Source organism: Manis javanica, chromosome 3, assembly GCF_040802235.1.
Source record: "Manis javanica isolate MJ-LG chromosome 3, MJ_LKY, whole genome shotgun sequence".
Taxonomy (NCBI): Eukaryota; Metazoa; Chordata; class Mammalia; order Pholidota; family Manidae; genus Manis; species Manis javanica.
Window position 1 is genome coordinate 202,050,061 of NC_133158.1, and position 17,680 is coordinate 202,067,740.

Sequence of the window (17,680 nt, forward strand, 5' to 3'; positions counted from 1 at the left end):
TTAATGTTAAGCCATTGACAGGGCATCAGGTAAATTGTGCATGAAATTACCTCAGTTGCCTCTCTGGGTTTATCTCCCCAGTCAACCATTTGCTTCCTCTTTGACTAAGTGAAGATCAATTCAAAGCATTTGACTGATTTTTCACTAAATTGGTGAGCTTATGTTTCTTTCTTTTCTTGAAAAATAGCTACCTCATTCAACTAAAGGGCAATCCATAGCATTTAAGTCTTCTTTGGAGGGGGCTCCTTATCAGGGTAGGTACAAGGGAGGTTCCTTCCTCAGAGAAGAGCTCTGGGCTCCTGTCTCTCCCCATCTGTGTTTTTATCCCTCTTCCAGTTTCTGGGAGGCAGGTAGTCCAGAGGACCTTATTTGGCTGATATAACCCTATTATTAGTTGGGGCAAGCATGATTTCACTTGTACACGCACCTAGTTCTCGAACTTTACTCTGTTACAGTATCTCCTGTTTAAAGTTTCAAACCAGTCTAAAAAGTCTGGCTGAATTATTTACCAACTCAACACAAAGTTTCTTCAACAAGTTGCCTTTGATTTCTTGGCTTGCAGCATTATTCTGTGCCAAATCTGAAAAGCATTCTGGAAAAGTTTATTCACAGGCCAAGCAATCAAAGCAGTGCCTTATAGTTTTAAGAAGGTTTGTTTTTTTTTAGAACTGCCACAATTTCATCATAAAAACAATTTCAAACAGAGCTGTCTTCCGTAGTAAAATTGCTTGTTTGCCTACATACATGTACAGGTAATTACCAGGGTTAACCAGTAATGTTATTTAAGTAATCGTTTTTGTATTGCATAATTATGTAATTGTGATTATATGTGGCATATTATTATAGAGGTTTCCAAAAGCACATGGCTTTCTGGTACAGATAGATAAATTCAAACATGGCAAGGTAATTGGAATCATCCAAATTCATGTGAATTAGACTCTCAGGAAATTTCTCTCTCTTCTCTTACATTTATTTTTTAATGTTTCTATGACCCAGAATAAAAATATCTGAAAAATACACCCTTAACTCAAAAAGAGAAGGAAGATTCTGGACCTTTTTGCATTTCCACTGACACAAACATGCACATTAGCAGAAACACATATGACGAAAAATGCTTCTAGAGGCTTACAGTTTTTCCTTTTTTTCCCCCATACTACAAGCTTAATCAAAACCTTAGACATCATCAGTGAGATCAGAATTGACTAATGAAGGTCGGAGTAAGAAGTTTTCATAGATTCTTAAGCTAAAACGCTCTTCCCCTATATTTATCCTCCCATGTCTTTAGCCCGGAGGGTGGTTGTCACCCCCACCCTTAGAGAATTCCCACCCTAACAATACTTCCTGTCATCATGGGTGTCTACCCACTAAATTTACATTTCTTCTACTGGAAGATCCAGAAGGTAAGTTCCTTCCAAGTCCTTTAGGAAAATAGAGAATCTTATTAAGCATGTGAAGTCTCTTGAGACGTGGATGTAAAGAATTTGGGAAAGAGCTTGATTTGAAAAATGGTTGGCATGTATTTGTTGGTCATTTTTCCCTATACAATATAAATGTTTAGCTCTATATTTTCAGACACAACATGGTCTTTGAAAGTTCTTAAGGAATGTGCTTAAGGCAGTACTTTGTGTCAGTGTGTTAATTTATCGATTTAGAGCATTACTTTTAAACTAAGCCATAAACATTTCCAATTTTAATACATTTTTTATAAAACACAAATTTCTACTCGTGGCAACACCTCAGATTCTCTAAATTCCTGTACTGTAGTTTTCATAACCTTTAGGCTCTTTTCCAAAGTTCTGTTCAGTATATTTTTATTGTATCAACTTTAATGAGAAAAAATTAACTCTTGCAAACCAGAAATTTCAGGATCCAGGAAGTGTATTAATGAGGCCACTTGATTTCTCTTTTCCTCTGAAACCAATTCACATCTATTTCGACTACTGAAAATATTTTTAACACCCACAGTATGGCCCAGGGAGTAGGATCTGAGTTTAAATCCTGACCTTAACACTTAACAACCCCTGACGAAACACTTGACATCTCCTGGCCTCTATTTCCCCCCCAGCATATCAAGGCATGCATTTGTCTGTACTTCTTGGCTATGCTGGGAGGAATAAATGAATGAAGGGCTAGAAAATACTCAGCACTGTGCCTTAAATTAAGTTAGTTTTTAATATATATTAGCCTTACAATTAGAAAAAAAAACATTTTAACATGGTAATATTTTCCCTAATTCATTCTTGAATCATATTTAAAATCTGGGTCATGGATTTTATGGCAGGGCACCAACCAACAAATGCCTCCTTACTTGGCTATACTTTTCTCCCAGTCTTTAAACAAAGTATCTCCTCTTTTGCACATGCATTTTATACCCCACGTCCATACCTGAGGTCCTCTTTCACCAAACCTGTTTATCCTTTTTGCATATACTATTTATTTCTTACCTCTCCATGAACTCTAGTAGATAAGAAACTAATTCTTACCTATTTATTGTCCTGTTCAGTTGGACTGCTGCAGTTTGTCATACTTTGGTTTACATTACGTGTGTGTGTGAATATATGAAATATGCTTGTACAAGATGTTTTTGTTTAGCTTCTTTTTTAATCTAGAAGAGTGATGTTTCTAGTGTGGTCCATGTGGTGGGTCAACCTAGATCTTAGTGTGATCAGCCAATTGCCAGAATAGCCCTAGACAGTGAGGGATCAGCCGGAGACCCTCTTTAAACTTTAAAAATACACATTTGCATATGATTTCATTCTTATATATTATAGCTGTAAAATAAGGACCTATATTTAAAGAAGGACCATAATTATATTTATTAACTGTATGGTCCCATATATCATTTTATTATGAAGGCAAGGATTTTAGGAAGTTTCTTTTGCTCACAAGAAATAGGCCCGTTTGTGAGTATTGGGGAGAGAATAGTTATTTGGGTCCTTTTGTGTGGGAACTAAGGAAAAACTGAACAAAGGAAGGGTAGAAGCTTAGGAACTCTGAGCAGCAGGGACTTCTTCTCTTGTGTCCCCATTAATGTGATCAGCTCCCCTCAGATGTCGGCTCTTCTCTCCTCTCACTACTGACTGGCTCAGAATTTGACGGACCCCATCCATCTACATTCCACATCCACAATTTCTGCCATATAAGATACCACCTACTCTGTTAGTTGCTTAATTTTTTTTAAATCAACTTTTTGTTTTTATCTTAAGAAAATGATTTCAAAAAGAAACTATATTTTTCATGTAAATTAAAAAATGCAGTATGCTTGTCTTCCTCTACAGGAAACATGAATACAAGGACATCCTCGGCCTATGGGTCACTTCCATCTTCATCTTGACAGGGCAGAGGGAATCAGAAAACATTCCTCTCCTTGTCTCCTTTCCCCCCGCCAACAGGTCCCAACCTTGGTTGCATTTTAGAATCACCTTGGTGATTTAAAAGAATACTTTTACCTGGAAAGCACCTGCAGAGACTGTTTTGTGGTGAGGCTTGAGAATCAGTATTTTCAAAACCTAATGTGTAGCCAAGACCGAGAACCACTGTCTAAGAACTGTTCTCTTCTGAATACCTCTACGTGGGTCTCTGCAGGCCATAAATAAAAGCAAGACAGGCTGCCTGGGACCTCACATGGAGTAAACCACCAGTCATCTGATTTGTTATCAAACGGTATATACCACAGTTTTAGAAATGTTGGGATGATTTAGTCTGTCCATATATTCTTTTTATTGTTTCTATTTTATATCATAGCTTATTGCTTACTAGCTTCTACCTCTTCTTAACTTCAAAAATCATCACAGTTTCAATATCTCATAAATTTTTCTCATGCATCTTCAACATCAATTCCCCTGGCCCAGGGACCCCGTTATCTTTGGGTTTTCTAGTGCAAAATGCTAATTGATTAGGGCAGCTCATCTCTGCAGAAAAGTCTACCTCACTATTTACTGGTGTTCCTGTTGCTCGCCTGTGGGTCCAGGGCACACCTCTGACACTGGGGAGAGGCCAGTGAAGTAGTCATCTGCTGCCCAACACGATGCCTGGGCAATGAGCCTTAGAGATTCTTTGGAACGATGTCACCCTCACTTTGGCATTGATGGGTTTGGCGGGAAGAGTGTTTTCTACACCTGGCTCAGCATCAGAATCAACACAGGACCTTGAGAGCTTTTTGGTTCTGTCCACCCAAATCTTAAATTCAGTAAGTCTGGGGGAAGCCAGACTGGCGAATTTGTATTTTTTAATGGTTGCCAAGGAAAAATTAATAGTCACTTTGGTTTGGGAACCTTTGGGTTAAGTCATCTCTGATGTCCTTTCTCTAAAAATGTATAGTTCTATAATAACTTCTACAATAAAGATATTAACCTCCCCTTTTCAAAGCAGGGATCAGAGCTCCTATTTATTGAGGTTGGCAAAACACTATTTCCAGGAAATATTAGTCGGTACTTGAATAACAAAGGATAACAAAGGAAAACGGGGAATGCTAAAGCTTCCTCTTGCGTGTTTAACAATGTGTTAGAAGATTAGAGACACTGAGAAGGCCTATTGTAAAAAGACATGCATTCATAAACATTGAAGTAACTGATTTGCAAAAGTGACTACTTTGTCTCAAGAAGCCTATCAGTACTCCTTCAAGAGGGTTTCCCTTAACAGGGTTTGGAGGTTGCAAGTCTCCGCAATGTTGCATACACAGTGAATTCTCAATAAATGCTCCCAATTGAAAAATGACCAGTATAAGAGCGGCACAAGGCTGAAACTCAGATTCATCAATTTTGTTAATTGTTAGCAGCCTGGGCAAAAGTTTTGATAAAGAGGTCAAAATTAATGGTTCCAATGAGGTTTTAGTATTAACTAAGGTTTCATTCATCTTAATTGCCAGCATATTTGATTAACGTACAATAGTACCTCCTCCCACCCAGAGAGAATTATAATTTTGCTCCCATGCCATATGGTAGTGGAACAAGAACAGAACTTACAAATGTGGACTGTAAGCCATTCATCATCTTCCTAAACTTCATTTGCATCCCAGAGTTTCAAGTACAGTAAAATGAATATTCACTCATTAATATACTGCTTACGCAGTGCCAGTATATCCACTCATTAATATACTGTACGCAATACACGAATGCTATCCAATGTGTGTTTGTTAAATGAATTTCAGATAATTCTTGTATCTTTGCCCTTGAGAATATCTTTTTCAACCACACCCAGAGCAGATACTGCAGATCACTAGGTGAATTCACATTACTGATATAAGGGAGAAGGAACCAGTGTTTGCAGAAGTTGATCTTTGTCTCGGGTGGATTAACCACAGTTGAGGTCAAGATGAATAAATCTATGTTCCAGAATGTCCCGGTTACAGTTCAAGACTAAAAGAAAACAAAGGAAGTTAGAGGCTAGAAAGAGGAAGGAAGTGAAAGACTCTCTAAAAGAAAATACAGATGTTCTAAAAGTCTCATTATTGCTATAATTTGATTTTGTACAGAATCCAGTTGGACTTAGCGATGTTTGGTCTTAATCAACAACATGCTTTATTGTGTCAACTCCATCACGGGACAGGGAAAAGGAAATATCTTGGTGTCAATCTTAATACAAGTTATTTTTACATACAAAAAAGAAATACATACTTTTAATGTTTTTGATTAAAAGTAGTATATGTGACATTATGTGTGTGTGTATATATATATATATATATATATATGCACACAACACATACACACATAGAATCACTGTAACACTTGCTTTCTCCTACAAGAAAAATAGCTAAATATTTTCCTTTGAAATTCTCCATGCTATTAGTCTTTGAAATAAACTAGGATTTTGCTGTATTTTTACAAAAGTCACTGGTTTAAACACCAGTCACAGGTAAAAACAGTTTAAATAGCTAGATGTCTGCAAATGCACTTAGAATATGTTTATAATATAGAAGATTCATTTCCAGTGGTATTCCACTGAAGCAGTTGCTTACATTATTGGAAATGGGGAAATTGTTGCCACTTGGGTCAGTCCATTTTCAACTCTACCCAGAAGCATGTGTGCATATTAACCCCTCGAGAACCTGCCCTGACTCATTGTCCATTGATTTCGATTGAATGGAGGTGGAAAATTTACTTGTTGTAAAGCTTCTAGTCTGGGTGTCTAGATAGCATGGTGATAAGCATCACATAAACACAGAAAGGGATGGAATTCAAGTTACCTTTATCTATGCCTCCTTTCATATACAGTATGTGTCATAGACAGATACCAGTGTCTCATTACATGACCACCCACATAACATTACCCAATGTGACATTCTTCCTGGGAAATTAACAGAAATGTTTTACCACATCAGTCTCTTCTAAGAACACTGATTCAATAATAGTACTTAAAAAGTGACCAGATGCCCACACAAGCTTCCCTCTTCCACTGTCTTTGCTAGGGGCATAAATAAATACCTCAAATTCTAAAACTATTTAAAACAGAATGACACAGAAGGAAACACACCCCTCACACAAACACACTCATGGATACACACACACACATACACACACATATGGATGTCAACTTATTATCTAGTTGGTATTTGTATTTTCCAGCATTTTCTCACTGCAGGCATGTAGCCGTTCCTTCTGTTAGTCTTCAAATTTTCTTACTGATTGTTGAGCATAATCATAGTAAACACAGAGAATGATTCTCTCCTTTAAAAACATTTTTAAAAAGTCAAGAAGCTCATTGGATTTCAAAGAAAAATGATGATTACAAATGAAGTTCTAGACTAGAAATATTCAAGAATGCAGTCAATATTAGAAATCTTAGAAATCTGTTTCATTTGCCTAATATTTCCCTAAGAGTCACAATGCAAGAGAAATATTTTTGTGTGCACTTCATAATATCTATTTCTTTAAGTAAAGAGAACCTGACATAGACTTTGATGCATATTGCTTTTCCATTGAAGCAGAACTAATTTGAGGGTTGACATATTAATGGAATGTTTATGGTAGAAGGGAAGGAGCAGCATCAACCTCATGTTGGTTTTACATAGATAATATGTTTTTTGTGATTGGAGAGGACTATATGACCAATGTTTTTCAAAAGTAGGTCTAGAATTTGGTGATTAGGAGGGATTATGAAAGAACAGAAGATAGGTAATATAACAAGGACAGTTGTGTAAAGAGAATGAGGGCTAATGAAAAGCAGTCAGAACCAGAATTTACTAGATGTGAATTAAGCACACACCATGAAGAGTGTGTGTGTATGCATGCACGTGTGCGCATGTGTATGTGTGTGATAGAAGATGGCAAAATTTACAGTGCTTCATGTTTTTTGGCTCCATGATATACTCGGTTACTATAATTTGTAAGAGTTGGTAAAATAAGCTAAGCTCTCCAATATGACACTGAGTTGAATTAAGTTAACATGATCTATGAAAAAGCTTGAAAGCCCTTTTGGGTACAGAGCTAAAGTGCAATCTCTTCTGCAAATAAGCCTATAATTATTATCTCAACTTTGGGATGATCACTTTTGCATGTTGTCAGTTCGTTTTTCACTTAAAGTGAAATGCAAGGGCAAATAGGAGCTATAAAGACCATTTTTATTTTCCTGTTGGCTTGGTATTATCAGTTAGCCTAAAATGAATCCATAATCCCATGGAATATAGTATGTAGTTATTTCTAATTCCTCCAAGTTGAAAATTCCTCATGGTTTTGGTTCGGGGGAGTTCTTTTTTTTTTTTTTTTTTTTTTTTTTGGTCTTAAGACTAACTACTTAGGGGCGGGAGTACGTGATGAAGAAACTATTTTGGCTGTTTGTTCAGAGTGTTCTCTACATGTAAGTTAAGTAATCTCGAGAAGAACAGGAGGTGCTGATAGAATAATTGTGTTTATTCTTCCCACTTCATGATTTCTCTCTTATAAACATTGTTTTGCATTATTGGGCTCCACGTTCCCTTTTCTCATCTGATGTTTTACAAATATTTTTCTAATTGCCTGAGACAGTGTGGTCCAATAAAGTTAAATTGACTTTGGGTTGAACTTGCCTGTCTGATCTCTTGCCAGAGGTCATAGTCACCCACTTGAACTGACTTTCACTTTGTTTCTCGGTCTCTCTCTCTCTGGCTTTTATGTTTTTTTCACTCATTCTCTCCCACCCCCCTCTGTCTTAATGTACAGCCCCAGAATTAACTCTCAAGACTTCCACAGACAAATTAGTTTAAAAATAAGTCTGTCTATATAGCCTTTCCTAGCGATCGCCTCTCTAGCCATCTGTCCATCCATCTCCGGTCTATGTACTTCAGCCACCTATAACAACAGATCAGAGTTCCAACCCAAGTCACTGGAGGAGGGGCACTAAATGCTTAGAAAACAAGAGTGCTTGGAATAACCCATTTGTTTGACGTCTGGAAACACTTTACAAACAACCTCCAGGAAAATAACAAAGCAAATAGTGCTGGTCTACCGCAATGGAACAGATATGGTGTGTGATCAGTTAGCTGCAACCCGCAAATAAACAGAGACAGGCAATCGAACAAAAACAGAAACCACATTATTGTTCATCACAGACTGAGGAGTTTAGAATAAACTTAAAGCCTCGCATGTGTGACTTCTAGACTCTGAAAAGAAGGTTAAAGTCTTCAAGGACTCTTCTTGGTTTTATATAGTAAGCCCCCAAGTTTCCCTTTAACCCCAAAGATCAACATATATTTTAACATCTACCCACTTTGACCAAAGCCTAAGTCTTGGGAGTCCTTACTCCTGCTGCCCCCTCTGACTGTTTTAAGAGAACAGAGCTGTCTGGGACTTCAGGTTTGGCCTCTCGTAGGGCGACGATATTTCTCTTGCCATGTTTCAAGCAGTCGAACCTGGGACTGGTCCACCAAAATGCCACTCTACAGTGTGAGCCTGTTCCATGCATTCCATCTATTTCCATATGAGGTTGAAGTGGGTGTCTCTGGGTTGTAGCTCTACCCTTACCAAGTTTAATAAAGATTCTCTGTTTGTTTGGAAACTCAAACTTTATTTCTTTCCTTAAGGTCTGCCTACTCGATCTGTCTTGACTTTCTTTCCCTAACTCTCCCTCATCTTTGCATCATATTCCAATTAGAGGGCTTAAATTAAACAAATTGCTTCTTTTGATTCATCTTTCCTGTCCTTAACTGTAGAGTCATTCTCAACTGAACCTATTTTCGAAGTGAGATTGACCATAATTTAGGAACAAAGAATTTTTATTCTTGTTTCTCACAAGTCCCAGTATGCTTGTTCTTCCAAAGTTTCATTTTCCCTCTTTAAAACTTTAGTCTTTTTTATTTCCCCTGGAACAGGCTACTTGATTATCATATTTCTGTTTCCTTTCCCCCAGGGTAGGCCACATTCACGGGTTGGAATTATAAAGGTTAAATTAAGAAACTAGATTTCAGTTATTTCAACCACTGAAAATAAATGATAATTATGTGACATGATAGAGGTGCTAATTTTATTGCTATAATAGCAATCATATTAAAACATACAAATGTATCAACATATTGCATACTTAAAATTCACATACTGCTATATGTCAAATATATTTCCAAAAAAAGGTCGTAATAAAAATGTTCAGTAAAAGTGTTATACTAAACAGAGATTCAAGGGAAGGAAGAACATATTTTATCTCTTGGTGAAGTGAGATGGGACCTGTGATGGGGCTGGGGAAAGGGAACAAAATAACTCACTTGTCCAATTGACATTAGATACAGACATGAGGCTGGTAATCAGTTTTGACTTCTCTTAATGCTTTTCTTACAGAAAGATGCAAAATAAATATGGCCCCCACAGTCTAAGAGACCAAAGTCCAACAGTTGTCTAGAGAGGAAAAACTCTGGACGAACTACCCTCTGACCTCTGACCTTTTTTATTAGTGTTCTGGTAAGAAATGGCAGCACTACATTCCTCCTATCCCTACAATTTTCCCATCCCTGCAAATTTACCAGCATGTATACAAATAATGTAATCAGAACCATTCTCATGCCCTGGTAAACAAAGAAAGAAGACATTGAAAGCCAGCTTAATTCTGGTTAAAGACACTAGTTGCCAGGGAGAGGAGGAAAGAACCAATACTCTTTGATTTAATTATGAGGAATTATGAAGTCTATTGGGAAGGTCCAGAGTTCTGCAAATAAGAGGATATTCTTTCTCCAGCATATTGTTTACTAAGATGATAAGAAATGCTCGTATTTAAAAGATATGATCACTAAATAAGACTCAATAATGATCTATGACACTTCTCATTGGTAGGAAGATGAAGCAGAAATGGGAGAACCCTAGTAACTTTTGCTCGTGAACTGGAGCCAGTTCCTCCCCACTATTACTGTTCTTCCATACCCAACCTTAAAACAGAATACAGGTGCACATTCCTTATCTACCTCATGCATAGGATGCTACCATGCTCTAGAAGACTGTCACCAAGGAGTGAGGGAACCGTCTTGAAAGAGGAAGAGATAAAGGTGATGATGAGGTTGTAAATAAAGAGATGAGAAGAAGGAAGTACTTGTGGGCTGGGGTTAAACCTGGGGCCAGGAATATCAAGTTAGAAAGGAAATGACATCTACCGGGACATCCTCCTCAGAAAGTCTCCACCATAAAATTATTAGTTTTTAAACAATCATTATGTATTTGTTCATTTTATTAGCTATTCCTTCATTCTAAAAGTGTTCAGTGAAGAGTTACTATGTGCCAGCCACCATACAAAGTGCTTGTATGGACAAAACAATGTCTCCGGACTCACAGTTTCACCACAATATCATGAAAGGAAATGGAAAATGTTATATACATCCACATACACACCTGCATGCGTGATTTTAAATTGTGACACATTCTATGGATATTAGAATCCGTGAGACGTCAGACGAGGCTGGCAACCTCTCAGGCTAGCTGTCTAAGGAAATGAAAGCAGAGGCTGCAAGTCCCCTGGAAGCCAGTGCCTGGGCCCTGCACTTCTACCACATTCTGTGAGTCAGAGTAAGTCAGAGACCAGCCTGGATTCCAGAGAAAGAGAAATAGACTCCAGCTCTTACAGAGAAGAACATCATAGTCACAGGGTGAAAAAATCACCGGAGAAATAGTGGCTGCCATCCATGGAAACAATCTACCAGAAACATCCTCGTGGAAACATCGTGTAGACAATTAGATATGAATCAGAAGCTAAAAGGAGAAGTCTCAGTTTGCCTACACTGCTTTATTGCTAAGTAGTTATCCAAGAACTGAGTACAAGCTCACTTGTGATCTGTTAGATTAGATGTTACTATTTGCACACTCTTTTCTTCTGTAATGCTATTCATTTTTCAGTTAAATATATAGGACATTCAGATAATATAAATACTATATTAATTACCTACTTTTTTTGGTAACAAATTATCCCAGCACTCCACAACTTAAAACCCAAACATTTATTATCTCACAGTTTTAAAGAGGCAGTAATTAGGGTGGTCCTTTCTCATGGTTCCTCACAGGACTGCAGTCAAGTTTTGCCCAGCACTATAGTCATCTGAAGGCCTGGCTGAGAGTGGAGGATCCACCTGAGGTTGGCTTATTCACATGGCTAGTGCTGGGAATTCTTACTTCCCTTGCCCTTGAACCTCTCCCAAGGGCTGCTTGAGTGTTTTTACAGCATATCAGTTGGCTTGCTCAGAGCAAGTGACTTATGAGAGAGGGCAAGAAGGAGGCCACGGTGTTTTTCTCGACCAGGTCTACAGTGATGTGCTAGAACTTCCATGGTGTTACATTTGTAAAATTACATATTGCATTGCATTACATTTGGAAATCAAAATCCAGCTCACATTCAAGGAGTAAAGAATTAAGGTTTACTTCTTAAAGAGAGGAACCTCAAGGAATTTCTGAAGAAAATTTAAGTCCACCAAAATATAGACATAGGTGAATAGATCTGGTTGGGAGAAAGTAAAGAAGTCCCTTCCTGATTGCTGATTTGTTAGACTCCTCAGTGCAATGCAAGAGAAAATCCAAATTCGCTAGAACTTTTGTTTCTCTTATGTTTTAACCTCTTCCTGAGATTTCACTTGCCACAGAGGACAAACATTTATGTTTGCAGCCCAGAATGTTATGACAGTAGAAGTAAAAGGGACCGAGAGACAAGAGCAGGGGTGGTATAAAGAACAGGCGGGAGGTGTTTTAGCCCATCTCTGTATTAGCTCTGAAAGTCCCTTATTAAGCCACTCCAAGTCGACACAAAATAAAAATATTGTTCCTGCCTTGCAAATGTCACTTTGAGATGCATTCTCTAGATCCCTTTCCTATTCCCATTTTCTTATCAGATTTGTACTTCTCAGTCCTTCAATCTAGACATTCTGGAGCTGCTGGCGGGTTGGAAGAAAAAGGGGGCTCCCACAGGAAAGGGGGGCTTTGGCTCCTCAGTGACTCCCTCACCAAGTCACAGGCAGTGATCATCTTCAGTGGAGACACCTACTTCTTGGCAGACGTCCAAATGATAGGAGAGCCAATGAGACCAGCCTTCTGAATGTCCCATAGGTCTCAAGAACACCCAAACTGTTTATCATCTATGCTACATCTGCACCCAGCATTAGGCTGGGTACTGAGGATGTAAGACATCTGCCCTCAAAGAGCATGTAGCCCAATACAGGGCGCCTAAACCTGGAAGCGCATGAAGAAGCAGAGGCACTGCCGCTTGGAGGACCTCACTGCCGTGCAGGAGAGTGGTGTGGGTGCACAAACATTTCTCAGAGGAGATCATATTTGAGTTATTCTGGAACAAAAGATAAGGAACTCCAGGCGGGAGGAGCAGCAAGATAAAACATGAAAAGAACCGACACAACCTCAGATGGTCTAGTGGGTACCTAAGACCTTGAAATTAGAGAGCATTGGCTTCTGATAACTGCTTCTCTCAGGATTCAGCTGAGGGAAAGGACAGGAAGGAGGGACATTCATTACATGGCTATTTATAAGGGAAGGATCAACCTCACTTATACTAATGGTTCCTTTGGAGGCAAGTCCTTTCAGATCAAAGGAGCATTCATCCAGTGACTGTCTTTAAGATGCATATTCAGAACTTTTTTTTTTAAGAGAAGAAAGGGTAAAACCCAGTATGTGAAACCTATTTCTTGAACCCTGAGATACGTTTACATTTTAGGATGTATGTACCTGATTTAGGTAAGCTACATATCTTTGCTGAATTTCCTCTTATTCATGATAATGAGAAACTCAGACACCTAAGTAAAATTGATCTACAAATAAATTTACTACTGGGTTTAATTACAGTAATGGTACCATAAACCAAATCCTTGAAAACACAATGCATAAAGAAAATATGAAGGAAAGACTATAAAGTGTGTAGATTATGTTACAGATTGAAATTCTCAGATTATTTGTCAAAGCTCTCATCATTTCCATCAAAAAATTGAATTCAGTTGAAGAATCTGAATCTTAAAAATTGCTCATTTTAATGAAAGACTCTTATGGCAGAGTTCCTTTAGTATCTTCATTTTTAAATCAAAATATGTTTACTCGTAAATAATTTATTTTAAATCTTTATAAAAGTTGAGAGTTTGAAGTAAGTCTCCTGTCTTTCTTGTAATCATTTTCCTTCTGCTTGATGTAATTATATTTTGCATTTTTCTTATATAAACAGTCATGTCCCTTAGATCAAGGGTCAGTAAACTATGGCCCATGAACCATACCCAACCCTTTGCCTGTTTATGTAGCTTATGAGCTAAAAAATGGTTTTTCTATTTTTAAAGCGGTTAAAAAAATATTTTATGACATGTGAAAATTATATGAAATTCAAATTTCAGAGCCCAAAAACAAAGCATGAGCACAGTTGTGTTCCTTCATTTACGTGTTGCCCGTGACAGCTTTCCTGCTACAAGAGCCGAGCCGAGTAGTCGTGGAAGTACTTGTGTGGTCCACAAAGCCAGATATGTGCTATCTGGCCCTTGGCTGACAGTTTGCTGACCCTTACCTTATAATAGGTTGAAATGCATCTCCACAGTATTGCACTGTGCAGCCCTTACACTTAATATTTTTAGCTATTTGAGTTAAGTGCTCAAAGTGTTACCCTTCTTCCTAGCTTCAGAGATGGGAGAATTGAAAATACCAGAAATGAAGTTTCTTGGAGCAAACCTCTGAACTTGTTTTACTATCTGCTAGGACATTATCCACTGGGTTTGAATCAAAAAGTTTTAATCTGGGCCTATGGAGAGAGTTTTTGGTGATTTAACACAATTGTGGAAAATGTGTGCCTATACAGAATGCCATGGCCCTACTCCTAAGACCATGTGAATATAAATATAGAGGGTTACAGTGTTTTGCACACTTTTGTAGTCTGAAATCCTATAGTGCAGTAGATGAGGTATAATATGAATTGTTTTGGCATCGCTGGCCTCATTGAAAGCCTCTCTGCATTTACACATCTGTGTCTGCAACAAGAAGGGATAATTGTTCAGCTCTGCTATTGCTGTTTATGAATCAGAGGAACGAAAAGGCAACAGAATAAACAAAATGTCATGTTCATACAAATCTTGATGAGGGTAAAATCATCTGGCTGGCATTGCCTGTGCACAACATGACCAACAGGGCTGCCTCACAAGTCTTCTGTCTTGGGTCTTCAAAGATTGGAACAGCTTGTTTGAGGGTTTACACAAAGCTAGATATACCCTAAACAATCAAGATTTAGCCTCTGAGTCTTTGCTGTGATTAACCTATTTGCCTTTAAGAATCTCAGAAGTCCTAGGAGATTTCTGAATAACTGCAGGACATCCATATTAGGGTGCTTATAAAAATATTCTTGATTAATATCTTAGAACAGGGTTTCTCAACCTCAGCACTGTTGACATTTGTGCCAGATCATTGTTTTTGTGAGCCCTGTGCACTGTAAAACATTTAGTGGCATCTTCTGGCCTCTTTCCACTAGATGCACATTCCCCGTTGAGACAACATAAAATGTCTCTAGGCATTGCCAAAGGGATGGGGGCAAAATCACACACATGCACACACACACGGACGCACCCAAAGGGTCATTAGGTCCCAAGAATTAGATTTAGGAATTTAAAATAATTATCTAAAAAGTGAAAAATCAGATTATGTATCCAGATTTCCAGAACAGACTTAGTTTGCTTAAAATGAAAATTTTAAAAAGACAGAATACTTGGTGGATCTTTCATTGACTCTACTGCTTCATATGCTCTGTGGATGCAGGAACTGAGCCCTCGCACTGCTGTCCTTGTCACCTTCATCCTCCATCCATCTCATCCATCCAACACAGGAGACTAAACACTTCCCGAGGGCTCGGCAGGCTCTCTGCTGGTGGTGAGACCCAGAGCTCTCAGAATTACATTTTGATAACACAGCCCTGGTCTCTGGTTAGAAATCTTTCATGATTCCCCTCCAACCTCGGCCTAGAAAATAAAATTTAAATTAAAATGAGGCACTTATAGTGTTCTTTGTCATGACTCCCAGCGTCTATTCTATCTCCAATAATGCATCTAAGTTAGCATTCCTCAATTCTAGATATAAGTTAGAATATCTTGGGGAGATTTTTTTAGAATATCAAGGCCTAAGTCAGACCAATGAATCAAATCTCTGTTGTTGGGCATCAGCATTTTACCAATGCTTTCCTGGGGATTCTAACATGCAAACAGGATTGAGACCCAGTGATCTAAGCCATAAACAGTGTTCCCATTTCCTGTTGCCAATGACAGGTTTAGAAACGGCACCTGCCCAGGGCATCCTAATGAGATGTGAGGAAATGCTGTATATGTGGGCACATGATTCTGGGAAAAATCTCCTCGCCTCAAAAAAGTGGTCATGGGGAAAATGACTTTTTTCCCTGGACGCTGTTAGACGCATTTGGAACAGCTGTGGCCCTCGTGTTTCAAGCCTGAAGGTGCAGTCAACACAGGAAAGAAGAAAGAGACAAGCAAATTCACTATATGGACCATTAGGGAATGTGCCCATAGCCTGACTCCTGAGAAGTCGTCTTTTTCTGTAACAGTTGCCTTTTTAAAAAAACCAGGTTCAGGTCTCTGTTAATTGCCACCAGTAGGGGGCACACTTCTGAAATTTTAGTGGTAGGAGAGAGGCCCCAAAGTTAGATTTACACTACTTTTAAAATCTATACCAACTTCAGCTCTCACTCTCCTTTGTGTTCCTCTTAGCTGTATGTGTTCCCGAACCATCTTACCTGAGCGTAGAAACCTGAGCGGCTGAGGTTTTGCCTTGTTTCTCTTTTAAAAGCATAGATGGATGTTTGTTTGTTTTTTAAAGGAATTTTAAAAACTGTTTTACATTGTGATTTCAGTTTAAAGGTGTTAATTTAATTTTATAAATCCTGAAATTTGTCCTAGGGAAAGGAAGAGAAAATGCTAATGAAATTTATGATAAAAAGAATTCTTTTGGGCCACTGTTATTTAGTATGACAACTGCCAAATTTCCAATAAGGAAAACAACATGTCCTTTTGAAACGACAGATAATTTTGGTTATATTTTAAAATTCATATTTTTCAAGTATAAACCCATTACAGCTTTATGCCATACAACAATATATTCTCTTTTGAAAACTAACTGTATTACTGGATGCATAATTTACTCCTTAAAATAATAAAGACATTTTTAGTCTGACAAAACAGTTCCAGAATTCTAACAAATTAACTGCTTTCCTTCTATTTTCTGGAAGACACTGAGTAAAATAAAAGATTTATGGATCATATGAGATGCTCTGCCCAAGAAATTACAGCAGAAGCTTGTTCATTTGTGTCATTTAAAACTGAACCAAACTCTTGAAGAAAGGGGTGCAATATAGCATTTGTAGGAAAGAGGCACAAATGAGATATACTAATCTGACTTCTTCCAGAAGTTGGGTAACACAGCTCCCTAAACCAGTGGTTTACCACATATCAATCCAATATTTGCTCATGACATTTGCAAGATTATATGGTAAACCTGCAATGGAAGGAAATCAAGGAAGGGGGCATATTAGAAGAGAGGAAATGTACCCCCTTTCCCTAGGGGAAAGAACTGGCTTATGAGGTGTCAGTGTTAGGTGCAGAAAACCCAGAATTGCTGAAAATTACAGAGACAAGTCCAAAGCAGCTTCCATGTTCAAGTAGATGAAGGCAGCCACTGTAGCCTAGTGTAAGGAGAAAGACCAACTTTGGATTTCAAAAGATCTGTGTATCTAGAAATTAGATCTGTGTATTTAAATTATACCTGTGTCACCTGTGAGGGGTGGAACTTTACATCAAGCAGAGCATGGAATGCAATAATTGGCAGAAGAGACTAAGGCCTCAGGGCAATGCTTTTTTGGCCAACGAACTTTGATAAAGAATGTGAGGTAAGACTAATTTCCTAGCAAGGAAAACAGCATTGTTTGGGCCCAAGCGAAATACCAGAGTGGATTCTGGGAAGGTGAAGGCCAAGTGAGCCCTGAGAGGTAGGATGGTGAGACCCACCGCCAGAAATGCAATATTTTATATTGTAAAAGGGAGTGCTTTTAAGGACCTCACCAGGACAACAGGAACAAACTGGAGCTATCTCCGCCAGACTTGGATGTACATTTTGCTGACTAGCAGTTAAAGGGAGGTGCTGTGGGATACTAGGTAGCAGAAGGAAAAAGTAAGGCAAACCGTAGTTCATACAGGGTTTATACAGGGTTGTGTATAAATCTAGGGATCATACATCTCGAATTACTTGGGCCAGTTTTGAATTTCGATGTTGCG